Source organism: Rhinoraja longicauda, chromosome 4, assembly GCF_053455715.1.
Source record: "Rhinoraja longicauda isolate Sanriku21f chromosome 4, sRhiLon1.1, whole genome shotgun sequence".
In the NCBI taxonomy this organism is placed as follows: Eukaryota; Metazoa; Chordata; class Chondrichthyes; order Rajiformes; family Arhynchobatidae; genus Rhinoraja; species Rhinoraja longicauda.
The window spans coordinates 24,350,099-24,365,088 of NC_135956.1; the positions used below are offsets into that span (position 1 = coordinate 24,350,099).

A 14,990-nucleotide genomic window follows, 5' to 3' on the forward strand; every position below is an offset into this window, starting at 1 on the left:
GAATGGGCGACGTTTCGGGTCGAGACCCTTCTTCAGTCTGATGCTGCCTGACCTGCTGAGTTACTCCAGCATTTTGTGAATAAATACCTTCGATTTGTACCAGCATCTGCTTGTCTTATCTTGTCTTTTTTTTTTTACCGTGAAATGCTAGCGCTTTCGGGGGTGCTGCTTAAGTAAATTGGATTAACCGTTTAAACTGTTCATTTGATTTTTTATAAATGGCCTCGTCGAGTTATGTGTGGGTCGGGTCAGAAAACGGATTCAGTCTGAAGAAGGGTCTCGACCCGAAACGTCACCCATTCCTTCTCTCCCGAGATGCTGCCTGCCCTGCTGAGTTACTCCAGCATTTTGTGAATAAATCGATTTGTACCAGCATCTGCAGTTATCTTCTTATACTACAGTGGCACAATGTCGCGCTAGGCTGCTGGAGCGCGTTGCCAACGACTTGCTGTGGTTTGGATTCAGCGCTGAGCTGCTATGATGTACAAAGTGCCGGCGCTGAGTGGCGGTGTCACATCATTCACACTCTTCTCTCCGCAGCCTCGGCCATCTCATTCACAGAAGTCTTGCTGATTCACTGCTTCGCGCAGATACAGGAGGGGGAGAGGTGGGGGGGGGGGGGGGGGGGGGCACACACACATATACATACACACACACACACACAAGAACTAGCCGGGGGAAACATTGCAACGCCAGTTGGATCTTGTCAGGTGGGCACTAGACCATGGAGGAAGATAAGTTGTAGGGCACCCTACCTTGGCTTGGCTTGCTGCCGCAGCTTCGCCTGTGAAACTAATCCGAGATCCGCCTCCTCTCTCTCTCTCTCTCTCTCTCTCTCTCTCTCTCTCTCTCTCTGTCTCTGTCTGTCTCTGTCTCTCTTTCTCTCTCTCTCTCTCTCTCTCTCTCTCTCTCTCTCTCTCTCTCTCTCTCTCTCTCTCTCACCCCCTCTCCCTCTCTCTTTCTCTCTCTTTCTCTTCTCTCTCTCTCTCTCTCTCTCTCTCTCTCTCTCTCTCTCTCTCTTCTCTCTCTCTCTGTGTATCTCTCTCTCTCTCTCTCTCTCTCTCTCTCTCTCTCTCTCTCTCTCTCTCTCTCTCTCTCTCTTCTCTCTCTCTCTTTCTCTCTTGCTTTGCATCTGGGACCGCGTTGACGAAATGTAAGGGGAGCGGGAGCCTTTCAGTGGGGATCCCGCTGCCGTACAGAGGACCTTGTGTTACTATGCTTTAACCGCGGCACTGGGGAGACGGCTGCCCGCCCCAGTTAATATGCAGTAAGTTGTCGCCGACTGCCTGCCTGGTGAACGGGGATGGACCTCGGGAACGCAAGTGGGGCCAGGTGTACATCCCACTAGAGCGCAGTCCGACCTAGGAACGGGTTGGAGGATTGACCGGGACCCGGAGACACTGACTGACATCGGAGAGACACTTGTTACCCCGCACATCAGGTGAGCTTTAGTGCCGACAGCACTTCACTGGTTGGAGCCGCTTTGCAGCTGTGTAATGCTAGGATTCCTGTATCCGGGAACCGGGTTTAAATTCTGATCTAGACACCAAAATGTAATGTTTGTTGTTTGTGGATCATTGACCTACTGGGTAGAATGGTAATATTTGTGCTGTTACTCAGTGCGATGGGTTAAACTGGGACCAGCCCACGTTATGCTTGGGGTTCAAACTCGCTCGTATTTACGACTGGAGCGATGCCTGGTAGCGAACATGTCAATAAATACTTTGTTTTATTAATCCCACGGTCCCCGTTTAAAGAGAGCCGTGGATGGCAATGCCCGACGCGTCAATTTCAAACTTTTTTCCCCCCCAGTTTTTCGCTTTTTTCCCCCCAAGAGCGAAGTGTATGTAGTAGGATGAGCAAACTCTGAATACAATACACCTCGCTCTGAAAATCCAAATCTCTCGAAGTAAAACGCCAGTCGGCCGTGCAATGAAACAGTTTCCCGATTTGTGATGTTGTTGGAGATTAGATAGCGGCTGGCAACGGCAACAACGTCTTCAGTTCTTGAGCTTCTTGGTCCTCCAAAATATTACAAATTGAATTTAAACTGGAGGTGGGGGGAGTGTGGACTTAAGCAAGAAGGGCTTCTTGGAGAGGAAGAGCTACCTTAAATGTAGTTGCATCTGGTTGAGTAACCAGACTATTCCATGCTTTAATTGTGCGAGGGAAGAATGGGTTGCTGTACACATCTGTCTTGGTAGCTGGTATCGTTGGGCAGCAGAAGCCCCTCTAACATGGGAGGGAACACATTTATTCAAAGATGTTTATCCTGGGTGCGCTTCTTTTAAAACGCGAGTCATTTTTTTTGGGGTGGGGGGAGGGGGGCGTCCGAGACCCATAGGCAGAAACCCTATAAAAATATCTGAGCCAAGAGAGGAATAGATCGGGTAGATGCACAATCTCTTACCCAGAGTAGGGAAATCGAGGACCAGAGGGCATGGGTTCAAGGTGGAGGGGAAATATTTCATGGGAATCTGATGGGTAACTTTTTCACACGGAGGGTGATGGATAGATGGAACAAGCTGCCAGAGGAGGTAGTTGAGGCTGGGACTATCCCAACGTTTAAGAGACAGTGTAGACAGGTACATGGATAGGACAGGTTTGGAGGGATATGGACCAAGCGCAAGCAGGTGGGGCTAGTGTAGCTGGGACATGTTGGCCGGTGTGGGCAAGTTGGGCTGAAGGACCTGTCTCCTCCACACTGTATCACTCTATGACTCTATGTCTGCGATCCCCGGAGGCAGCTCATCTGGAGCGTGGTCGGATCCACAACCTGCAGGTTAATACAACTTTCACCCGTGGCGATGATAATATTAGATTTCCACTTTGTCCATGGTCAGTTTCAGTGAGAAATATCGCTCAGAGCGGGGTTTGAGGTAGAATTTCCACTGATCGGAGAAACAGACTGGGGCATAGATTTGTGGCAGGCACGTTAATGACCTGTCGAGGGAAGCTGAATAATTCAGGCAGACGCTCGGCGTGAATAAGCAAAAAGGTGTCAAGAATTGTAAAAACGCAGAGGAGAGTTTTACTTTTGATTGAAGTAGACTGCAGGTTCAGTGTTTAACATGCGCCACTTACTGCTGGTCCTCTGCCGTCTCTCAGTAAGGGGATGGTGGAATCACAAGACATTACCCCACTCCGCCTGGCACCCAAGGCCAACGCGCACAGCTGTAGATAAAGGAGGTAGGAACACTGACATTTCTTTATCAGCCTCTTGGCTGCTGCCTCAGTGCCAGAGAACCGAGTTCTCTCCCCTACTACAATCAGTCTAAGGAGGTTCCAACCCAAAACGTTGCCTATCCATGTGCTCCAGAGATACAATACAATACAATACAATACAATATATCTTTATTGTCATTGTACAGGGGTACAACGAGATTGGGAATGCGCCTCCCATACGATGCAATAATTTAGTTAATTTAAACAACAGCAACCCAACGAAACAAATTGTAACAGTTTTAAGACAGAATAAAGTGCAAATAGATCTGTGCCGGATCATCCGGCTCAGCAGGACTGGTTCATAGCAGCTATGGCTCTGGGGATGTTGCCTGACCCGTTGGTTTACACCAGTGGATAGATTCTTGATTAGTACGGGTGTCAGATGTTATGGGGGGGAAGGCAGGAGAATGGGGTTAGGAGGGAGAGATAGATCAGCCATGATTAAATGGTGGAGTAGACTTGATGGTCCGAATGGCCTAATTCTACTATCACTTATTATCTCACTTATGATCCAGCACTTTGTGCTTTCCTCAAGATTCCAGCATCTGCAGCTCCTCGTGTGTTAGATCCTGACCTCGGGTGCTACCTGTGTGGAGTTTACATGTTCTCTCTGTGGCCGCGAGGGTTTCCTCCCACATCTCATAGCCGGCGGGTTTGTAGGTCAATGTCACTGTAAAACATGTCCTTAGTTTGGGGAGTGAATGAGAAAGTGGGACACACAGAACTAGTGTGAACGGGTGACCCGTGGTCGGCGTGGACTCGGTGGGCCGAAGTGCTGTATCTCTGAACAACACATGTCGTTGTGAAGGGTTTGTGTTTTTCTATAGTACACTTTGCAAATGAAGAATCTAGTTGCAGCTAGCCAAGAATATCTTTCCGGGGTTAATAATCCCGCGAAACATGTTCAAGGTGAGATGGGACCAGTGGGTCGCTGGTGTACAGATTTCACGATTGCAAGAGATCTCTCCATAATGAAACTGCCTCTTCTTACACCGACCGTTCTCAATGTTGTTTTATTTCCTTGTTTTGTACCCGATTCTGGAGATAAATGGGATTACTGTGGATAGGGTGAGCAGCTTTAAATACCTGGGAGTCCACATCACAGAGGATCTGACATGGGACAACACAAATTGCCACACTGGTGAGTAAGGCAAGGCAGCACCTTTACCACCTCAGACAGCTGAGGAAATTCAGAGTCTCTCTGAGGATCCTTCAGTGCTTCTACTCTGGGGCTGCAGAGAGCATCCTGTCCGGCAACATCTCAATCTGGTTTGGGAACAGCTCTGCCCAGGACAGGAAGGCTCTGCGGAGAGTAGTGCGTTCGGCTGAACACACTATGGGAACTACACTCGCCCCCCCTGCAGGACCTATACATCAGGAGGTGCAGACCCAGAGCCAGCAACATTATGGGGGACCCCTGGCACCCCAGCAATGGATTGTTCCAGCGGCTACGGTCAGGCAAACGCCTCCGCTGTCACACTGTGAAAACAGAGAGGATGAGAAGGAGTTTCTTCCCACAGGCCATCAGGACTGTTAACTCGTATCACCAGGGACTAATCACCAGGAGATGAGGAAACACTTTTTCAGTCAGAGAGTTGTAAATCTGTGGAATTCACTGCCTCAGAAGGCAGTGGAGGCCAAGTCTCTGAATGCATTCAAGAGAGAACTAGATAGAGCTCTTAAGGATAGTGGAGTCAGGGGGTATGGGGAGAAGGCAGGAACAGGGTACTGATTGGGAACGATCAGCCGTGATCACATGGAATGGTGGTGCTGGCTCGAAGGGCCGAATGGCCTCCTCCTGCACCTATTGTCTATTGTCCACTGCATTAATTTATTTTTTGTGTTGTGTTTAAAAAATAAAAAAAAATCTATTCTGTTTAGTAGTTTTAGCACAATCCACAGGCATTGCCACTTTCATTTCACTGCACATCTTGTATGTGTATTTGACAAATAAAGTAGACTTAACTTGACTTGATTCTCAACTAACTCGCAAAAAACTGCAAGGAACTACTTCCACCCCCTAGAAATGACAATTGGTTACATTTCCTGATCAAACTCGAAGTAAATATGTTATGGTCTCAGAGTCACCTGGAAATAACATGCAGTTTGTCCTTTCGTAGGGCGGTGGTAGGAACGTGGTGGCATAGCACAGTGGTAGGAATAATTCAGATGAAGGGTAGTTGATCCGTGCGCTCACTTGATTTTTCCACAGTATTTCTTGTTGTGTGGCATCCCAGCAAGAGATCCTAAGTCTCTATTTACTTGGCATCCACTACTATTTGGGGAAACACGATGCACGTTTCTACTGCTCCGTTTGATAAATGTCCTACTTTTGCCATTGCACTCGAAGAATGCGTTTCCTTATCAGAGGAAAGGATTTTTATGTGTGCAGACTTTCTGAATCTATTCTTCCAAGCACTGCATCTGTCAGCATTGGAAACTCGAGGAGCTATGAGTGATCGACACAAAGTGCTGGATTAACTCAGCGGGTCAGGCAACATCTCTGGAGAAAAAGGATGGGTGACGTTTCGGGTCGACACAGTTCTTCAGACTGATATCGTCCCAATGTCCTCTGAATTATAAGATGCAAAATCATTCTGTCAGAAGCATGCCACTAGCTTCTGAAGGGGCGTGTTAACCACACACATGCATATCCGTAACACATATTTAATCACAGCTTGCTGTCAGTACTCGTCATCCTCTCTGGCTTTGATTCGGGCGAATCTGAATTTAATTACCCAAGGTGTGTTCTCAACATTGAAGGCAGTACACTCTTGGAGGTTCGATGCGACTAAGGAACCCTCTCCTCTGATTTCGAACCATGCAAAAGATCTACATTGCTATTTCCATGTTCGAAGATGGGTCCGGATTTGAAATGTCACCTATCCGTTTTCTCCGGAGATGTTGCTTGACCCACAAAGTTACTCCAGCATTTTGTATCTACCTTTGGTATAAACCAGCATCTGCAGTTAATTTTTATTACATTTTATTGCAATTTTTATTATTGGTTGTAGCTGTCCTTAAATGATTGTGATTTATGCACTCGGACATCTTTGGTCATAAATGATAAGAGTAGAATTAGGCCATTCGGCCCATGTCTTCCGCCATTCAATCATGGCAGCCCTATCTCTCCCTCCTAACCCCATTCTCCTGCCTTCTCCCCATAACCCCTGACACTTGTACTAATCAAAAATATCCATTGACTTGGCCCCTGCAGCCTTCCGTGGCAAAGAATTCCACAGATTCACCACCCTCTGACTAAAGACATTTCTCCTCATCTCCTTTCTATTTCTCCTCAGTGTCTCCATATTCCCTTAATCTCTTTAAATATTAAGGAAGCATTCTGGAACTGCAGATGCTGGACTCTGGTATGGAGAGCACAGTGCTGGAGACATGTGGAGTTACTCCAGCACTTTGCGTTCTGAACAAGTAAACATTCTGATCTACACAAGGAAACATTCTGATTTTTAAAATGTTACCCAGCTTGAAGACTCTTATTTTCCTTTGTTAAAGTCCATTTGGCATAAATTGCTCATTCATTTAATCTAATCATGTCCCTTAGTGATGTTTGACCCTCTGAAGTTTTTCTTTGGCATTGAAGAAGTTCCTATTATGACTTTAGATGTTTGACTTGTGCCTTAAATCTGGGTTGACGGTAATAGTTAAAGTGCACGTCAATCAGAGTAACAGATTCCGAGTGCCGGTCTTGGGTTTATAGATGGTAATTTGTGTGTCTGTGTGGTGGGTGGGGCAGGGGAAACATGGGAAGTGCATGTATTTGGTACCCATTAACATTTATTTATTAGGAAACCTGTTCATGCTGCTAATAAAAATATTTGCTTCAGCATTAGTATACATGCAGATCTAAGTCACCTGCTTTCTTTTTTTACCTACTGGGCTAAGGAATCTTAGTTCAACTATAAGAAAATAACTGCAGTTGCTGGTACAAATCAAAGGTATTTATTCACAAAGTGCTGGAGTAACTCAGCAGGTCGGGCAGCATCTCGGGAGAGAAGGAATGGGTGACGTTTCGGGTCGAGACCCTTCAGACTGATGTCAGGGGGGGCAGAACAAAGGAAGGATGTAGGTGGAGACAGGAAGATAGAGGGAGATCTGGAAAGTTCAACTATGTAAGGTTTTAATAAATGGATTGATTTGTTGTTATCTGCAGAAATAATTTAGAGCATTAATTCATTTGGCAAAAGAATCTGATACTGTAACTTTAGTTTATCTACAAGTGAATAACAAGGCACAATTTGTTAATGAATTCCTTGGAGCTCTCTTTGCATGATTGTCCTTCCTATTGTTGTTGAGTATTAGTGCTTTTTATGAAAATTGTTAATGAAAACAGTTAACCAATGAGATACATACAAAAAGCTGTGGTTACTCAGCAGGTCAGGCAGTGTCTCTGGAGAAAAGGGACGGGTGACGTTTTGGGTCAGACTGAAAGTCATCTATCCATGTTCTCCAGAGATGCTGCTTGACCCACTGAATTACTCCAGCTTTGTCTTTGTTGGTTAACCAACATCTTCAGTTCCATGAGTCTACCAAATATGTAATGTTTTCTCAGCACTTATCGAACTGGAAACTATCCACCTTTTAAGTCTAAATACAAAAAAAATGTTTCATGTACACAATACGCAATGGCATTTCCAAAGGAAATTGATCTTGGCTGTCCTATATTTAAAATGTTGTTCAAATAATCCTTAATAGAATTCTCTTAGTTTAGTCATTGCATTGTTTATTGGTTAACGGTTAATTAGATTAGCACCGTACTATCATTGTATTTCAACATGTATTGTGTGCAGATTTTATATATAAGCCAATTTTGTACAGCATCTATAATCGGAAAAATATCCCATGCACTTTTATAGAAATTTAATTGTCAGAAATTGACTTTTGGCTAAAGGTGCAGAAATCGGCTGAAAACTTTGGGGAAAGCTGCTCTCTCATCTTCGAGTGGATTGCGATATGCAGTTATTTCTGGCTAGAGCCACAGCAATCCAGAAACTTGACCAGTCACGAATCATCATTGCACTAACGTTGCGATTTCTGCATCAGCTGTGCAAGGCCTGGCAGATGCTACTTTTAGACGGTTATGTGGAAAATTGGGTCACATTATTCTCGGGGGGCATCTGCTGTTATGCACTTCTGAAACGTAATAGAGCTGTCGTCTCTCGGCAGCAATGAGGAGCATGGTAGTGTAGTTAAGCACTAGCACTCTAACGTCTAGACCATTGACCCAGAGACGAGTACCTCAACTACACTGGAGAAAGTGGGGACATGTAAATTCATGCAATTAAACCGAGCCTTGATTTTAAATAAAAACCTTGGTTGTCTTGTTAATAGTAGCAATTAAGCTACTATGTTTTGAAAACTCAACATGGATGGAAATTTACCAGCTTCACTTGGTCTGGCCTATTTATTACTCTTGACCAGGGCCTCAACTGTTTTCATCCACGGCTGAAAATTGATCAAGCTTGTGGTCCATATTTTAAGACGACATGATAAATGAATTGTTCATTTAGGTTTAGTTTGGAGACAGCACGGAAACAAACATTTCAGCCCACAGAGTCTGTGCCGAACAGCTATTCCCTGCACACTACCATATGTCCATCTCTCATTCCCAATCCTGTGCCAACCACAACACGTCTCCCCCTCTCATGGTTCACTCTGGTGTCAATCACTGGGCATCAACCTTTCTGGATTTCCTTTTTTCATTCATTGAACATTTGGCTTACTGAGTCTGCGCTGACCAATGATCACCCATACATACACTAGCTGACACTCTAGGGACAATTTACGGAAGCCAATTATCCTACAAACCCGCACATTTTTGGAATGTGGGAGGAAACCGAGGCACCTGGCAAAAACCCATGCAGTCACAGGGAGAAGTACAAACTCTATACTGATAACGCCCCTAGGCAGGATCGAACCCGGGTATCTGTATGGCAGCAACTCTACTATGCCAAGTGTATTTTCTTTGTATATTGGGTTTCCCTTTTCCCAGCCTCTGCCTTCACTTGCTCCATCCCAGGATCTCTTCCTTACCTTGCTCCAAGTCCAGCATCCCACTTCTGGACTTCCTTCATACTACCAGACATTGAGGTCCTCTCTGAATCCTTTCAAGAGTCGCACTACAAACTCCCTGGATCATCAGCTCTCTTTCCTCGTCCTCTCCACAAACCCCAGCTCCATGCCTCAGAATGTTACCATTTTACTAACTTCTGCACTCTCCCCTCTCCACTGCTAAACACCACAACTTCAGGCTTTCACATGCTCCCTACCACCCCAGTCTGCATTCTCAGCTTTAAAAATAAGACAGGCGGACATTAAGTACTTACATGAAAGGATATATAATAAAAGTGGTAATAAAGATCAATTCGTTTTCAATAAATAATTGACAAAGATACAGTTTGATCCTCATAACACCAATAAAAATCGCAGAATACAATGTAATAGAACAGGATGAATTGTTCAGTGAATAGGAGTAATGGCTCTGCTAATGTATTGTGCATTATTGGCATATTAGCCATGTTGCCATGTAACCTTTAACTTGCAGTCTCCAGCGGCATGAGACATCTGCTAGCATATGGAGCCTTGAATCGGGCATGTGCCTGTCATACTTCAGATGCCAAACTGCAGCTGTCACTTTCTCAATGCCACATTTCAACATGTCAAACAAAATAAAAAAGAAAGTCAGTCATTTAAAAAAAAAAGTTCAGTGATCTTATGGTTTCCCCAAGGTCAACTGTTAAGAATTTAAAAGAACCTTGAACTGCAGGGACTTCATTCCACAATTAACCTGCAATTGACCTGTGTGGGTAACAGATAACTTACTGTAGGGAGAACGTGCTCCTCACGAAACATGTTAGGTTAACTACAACTCTGTCTGAAGAGATGAATCTAAGTGAGCTGCACACCACCAATTACTCAAGAATCGTACCTCGTGATCCATTAGGCCACAAATAAAATGGAATCTGTGCAGAATGCTGGGTAACAGCATTCTACCATTTTAATGGTTATTTAGTGCTAATAAGGCTTAATATTTTCTAGCTTTGGCATTTGTTTTACACGTAATTTATTCAAATAGTACGCTATTCATTTCATTAGTTGTTTCATATCTAAGGATGTAATGTTTTTAAAAAAAAATCTTAATATACTGTCATGCTGGGGTAATTTTGTTCAACCCTAAATGTGTTAGTATGATTGAGATTAACAGAATTTGATTATGATCCTTTTTACAGTTGAATTTGTTCAAGTCCCATGTAGCTTGTAATTGAGGGATGAAGCAGAAATCTGGCGCAAAGTACTGAATAATCACATTGTTACACAGATAATTACATTAAGCTTAAACTTTTTATAATGGTGTCCATTAGTCCTGAATTCACCTCCGCCTTTTACAATGGTCAATTCCTCTAACAAAGTGTAGGAAGGAACTGCAGATGCTGGTTTAAACTGAAGATGGACACAACAAGCTGGAATAACTCAGTGGGACAGGTAGCATCTCTGGAGAAAAGGAATGGGTGACATTTCAGGTCGAGACCCTTCTTCAGACTCGACCCGAAACGTCACCCATTCCTTCTCTCCAGAGATGCTGACTGTCCCGCTGAGTTACTCCAGCATTTTGTGCCTAATTCCTCTAATTATGTGTGCTAGCAATTGTCGTAGAAATTAGTTGCATGATTCCCTGCATAGTTGAATAAATTATTGTATGTGTGTGCGTGTGCGTGCGTGTGTGGTTGCCAGGATGCAATGGGGTGTATGAATGTTAGTAGTTCTTAAAGATAAAGTTTGTTATTTGATTGGGGTTGCAAAGCATGGGATAATGCACATGTTGATACAGGAGTATTCTGCCTTGGTAGCCAACAACCTAACAATTTAAAATTTGAATTTTCCAATTTGAACTAATACACCCCTCCCCTCCCCCCCCCCCCCCCCCCCCCCCCACCTCTCCACTGAGATGTGCACACATTTCTCTCACATCCCTGAGCCACCTTCATAAGCTCTCCCATCTTGGAGTCTTCCACTTCCCTTTACTCCCCCCTTCCCTTAGCTTTACACTCCTTTGCTTATCTGACACTTTTTTGTTACCTCTTTATCAGTTCTAGTTTTTGTCACTATCTCCACACAGCACATCCCTTGCCTTTATCCACCAATCTCTTGACAAGCTTTGTCTTGCTCTGACCTCTCTCTTCGTGTCCTTTTCTTCCCCTGTACTCCAATCAGTCTGAAGAAGGGTCTCGGACACTTCCTGACCTGAAAAATCGTCTGTCCTTTTTCCTCCACAGGTGCTGCCTGACCTGCTGAGTTCCTCCAGCACTTGTAGTTGTGAATGTGTTGATATTACCTCAGTTCATGCTTTCCAGACCCAATGGATTAGTGTATGGTTGGGTTTAATTTGCCTGCATGACAGCCAGAAATATTTTCATATTTATTGAAGAAATATTCAGTGTGTCTTGACAATGTTTATCGGTGTCTGATTGTTGCAGTCTCATTGTTTATCAGGGTCTGATTGTTTGCAGTGTACATCAGTTTTCCATTTCAACTTATGTGAAGGAGTTGACAGGAAATTTGGATGTAAATGGACAAGGGTGAAATGTTGCATGTACTAGTGATTCCCATGTTATGGGGGTGGCCCAGCTAGAATGTGGTGCGTTTTGTAAATTTCCGTAACGTAAAGCCACCTGTGTTCGTGCATCATGAGGTTAAAAAATATATTTATTTACTTTTTCTTCACAAATTCTACTAGAGCAAATGTTAATTCGTATCTCAAAATTCTGGATAGTGATATTTGTAAATCTGTAATGGTGAATTTCTGTTGCTCAAAAGGGCTGTAACATGTTATTGTATCGTTTCAAATTTGTAGGTAATACTTGTTTTTATTGCCCATTTTTCTTTCTGATATGTGCCAAACTCTTTCAAAAAAAATCACCAGCTCATGTGTGAGATTCAGTCCTTGTCTGTGATTTATATCAAGCAAATAAATTATGTACTTAAACCATGCCTGCATGCTGCTGAAATGCTTAATACTGCATATTTTATGGCATGGCAGAAGCAACTGAGTTGTTACTATACAATGTTATGTATTCATTCCAAACACGGACAGATTAGAATCTATCCATCTTTGGCTGCCATTTATCTGAACACTGGCTACACAAGCACTCTTGTGTTCTTTCTTGGATGTGTGATAGATATAATGTCAGAACCACCTATTGAGTAAAGTTGCTACAAAATATCTGGCAGTGTACCGAATCATTTATAAATGTTATTAATTTCTGCCATAAAGCAGATGAAAAATCATTGATCTGAAGCAATGCAGTTGTGCATTCTGTTATAATTCTGTAGAAATTGGAGATGCAACAGGACTTCGGAGTGCAGGTGCAGGGTTACCAAAACATTAACCTCAACGCTAGCATTCATTTCAAGAGGGTTAGAATACAAAAACAGGGATGTAATGCTGAGGCACAATAAGGTGCTGGTCAGGCCGCATTTGGTGTGCAGGGAGACATTTTTGGCACTATATCTGTCGAAGGATGTACTGGCCCTGGAGAGTGGCCAGAGGAGGTTTACAAGAATGATTCCAGGAATGAGTGGGTTAACATATGAGCGTTTGTTAACAGGCACTGGGCCTGTACTTACTGGAGTTTAGACGAATGAGGGGGGACCTCATTGAAACATACTGAATAGTGAAAGGCTTGGATAGAGTGGATGCGGAGAGGATGTTTCCACTATTGGGAAAGTCGAGGACTGGAGGTCATAGCCTCAGAATTAAAGGATGTTCCTTTAGGAAGCTGAGGAGGAATTTCTTTAGTCAGAAGGTGGTGAATCTGTGGAATTCGACAGGGGAGACCGAAGTCAGGAAGAGCCGTAGTGGTGGGTGACTCCATCGTCCGAGGGACGGACAGAAGATTCTGTGGCAGCAGGAGGGACTTGAGGATGGTCTGTTGCCTCCCTGGTGCCAGGGTTCAGCACATCACGGACCGGCTTCAGAAAATCCTAGTGAGGGAAGGCGATCAACCTGAAGTTGTTGTGCACGTGGGCACGAATGACGTCGGGCGGAAGAGGAAGGAGGTGCTACAGCGGGAGTTTAGAGAGTTAGGAAAAAGACTGAGAAGTAGGACGTCGAAGGTGGTTATCTCTGGACTGCTACCGGTACCTCGTGCTGGTGAGGCCAGGAACAGAGAGATAGAGGGTATGAATTTATGGCTGAGGGGCTGGTGCAGAGAGCAGGGATTTAGATTTCTGGACCACTGGGATCTCTTCTGGGCTAGGGGTGACTTGTACAAAAGGGACGGGTTACATCTTAACAGCAGGGGGACAAACATTCTGGCAGGCAGGTTTGCTAGTGCGACACCTGTGGCTTTAAACTAAGTAGTGGGGGGGAGGGGTTAACAAATTGTGAATATGAAGATGAGGTCAAAGGGAATACAGGAGATATTGCAGAAGACTCTCGGAAGAATGGGAACAGAAGTTCTAGAGGGGAAAAGAGATTAAGGGCAGAGCCATTTGTGACCGATGTGAGAGGGGAGGTAAATACAGAAGTTAAAGTATTGTACTTAAATGCGCGTAGTATAAAAAATAAAGTGGATGAGCTTGAGGCTCAGTTAGTCATGGGCAAGTATGATGTTGTAGGGATCACTGAGACATGGCTACAAGAGGACCAGGGCTGGGAACTGAATATTCAGGGGTACACAACGTATAGAAAAGACAGACAGGTGGGCAGAGGGGGTGGGGTTGCTCTGCTGGTAAGGAATGATATTCATTCCCTTGCAAGGGGTGACATAGAATCAGGAGATGTTGAATCAGTATGGATAGAAATGAGGAATTGTAAGGGTAAAAAGACCCTAATGGGAGTTATCTATAGGCCCCCAAACAGTAGCCTCGACATAGGGTGCAAGTTGAATCAGGAGATAAAATTGGCGTGTCACAAATGTAATGCTACGGTGGTTATGGGAGATTTCAACATGCAGGTAGACTGGGAAAATCAAGTTGGAAATGGACCCCAGGAAAGAGAGTTTGTAGAGTGCCTTCGAGATGGATTCTTAGAACAGCTTGTACTGGAGCCTACCAGGGAGAAGGCAATTCTGGATTTAGTGTTGTGTAATGATCCTGATCTGATAAGGGGACTAGAGGTAAAAGAGCCATTAGGAGGCAGTGATCACAACATGATAAGTTTTACTCTGCAAATGGAAAGGCAGAAGGGAAAATCGGAAGTGTCAGTATTACAGTATAGCAAAGGGGATTACAGAGGCATGAGGCAGGAGCTAGCCAAAATTGACTGGAAGGAGGCCCTAGCAGGGAAGACGGTAGACCAGCAATGGCAGGTATTCCTGGGAATAATGCAGAGGTTGCAGGATCAATTTATCCCAAAGAGGCAGAAAGACTCTAAGGGGAGTAAGAGACACCTGTGGCTGACAAGGGAAGTCAAGGAGAGCATAAAAATTAAGGAGAGGAAGTATAACATAGCAAAGAAGAGTGGGAAGACAGAGGATTGGGACTCTTTTAAAGAGCAACAAAAGTTAACTAAAAAGGCAATACGGGGAGAAAAGATGAGGTACGAGAGTAAACTAGCCAATAATATAAAGGAGGATAGCAAAAGTTTTTTTAGGTACGTGAAGAGGAAAAAAATAGTCAAGGCAAATGTGGGTCCCTTGAAGACAGAAGCAGGGGAATTTATTATGGGGAATAAAGAAATGGCAGATGAGTTAAACCGCTACTTTGGATCTGTCTTTACTGAGGAAGATACACACAATCTCCCAAAT

At 44.2% G+C, this 14,990-nt stretch overlaps 1 protein-coding gene across 4 annotated transcripts in view; it reads left to right on the top strand.

Annotated features, from left to right (window-relative positions):
- Positions 1-1,106: 1,106 nt before the first annotated feature.
- sntg1 (syntrophin, gamma 1) overlaps positions 1,107-14,990 on the top strand; it is a 337,591-nt gene continuing 323,707 nt past the window's right edge. For 3 of the 4 annotated variants that reach the window (XM_078398536.1, XM_078398539.1, XM_078398537.1), the window contains exon 1: positions 1,107-1,441. The gene's annotated coding sequence lies outside the window, so the exon portion shown is untranslated. The remainder of the gene's footprint in view (positions 1,442-14,990) is intronic. The other variant, XM_078398540.1, reaches the window with a different exon arrangement.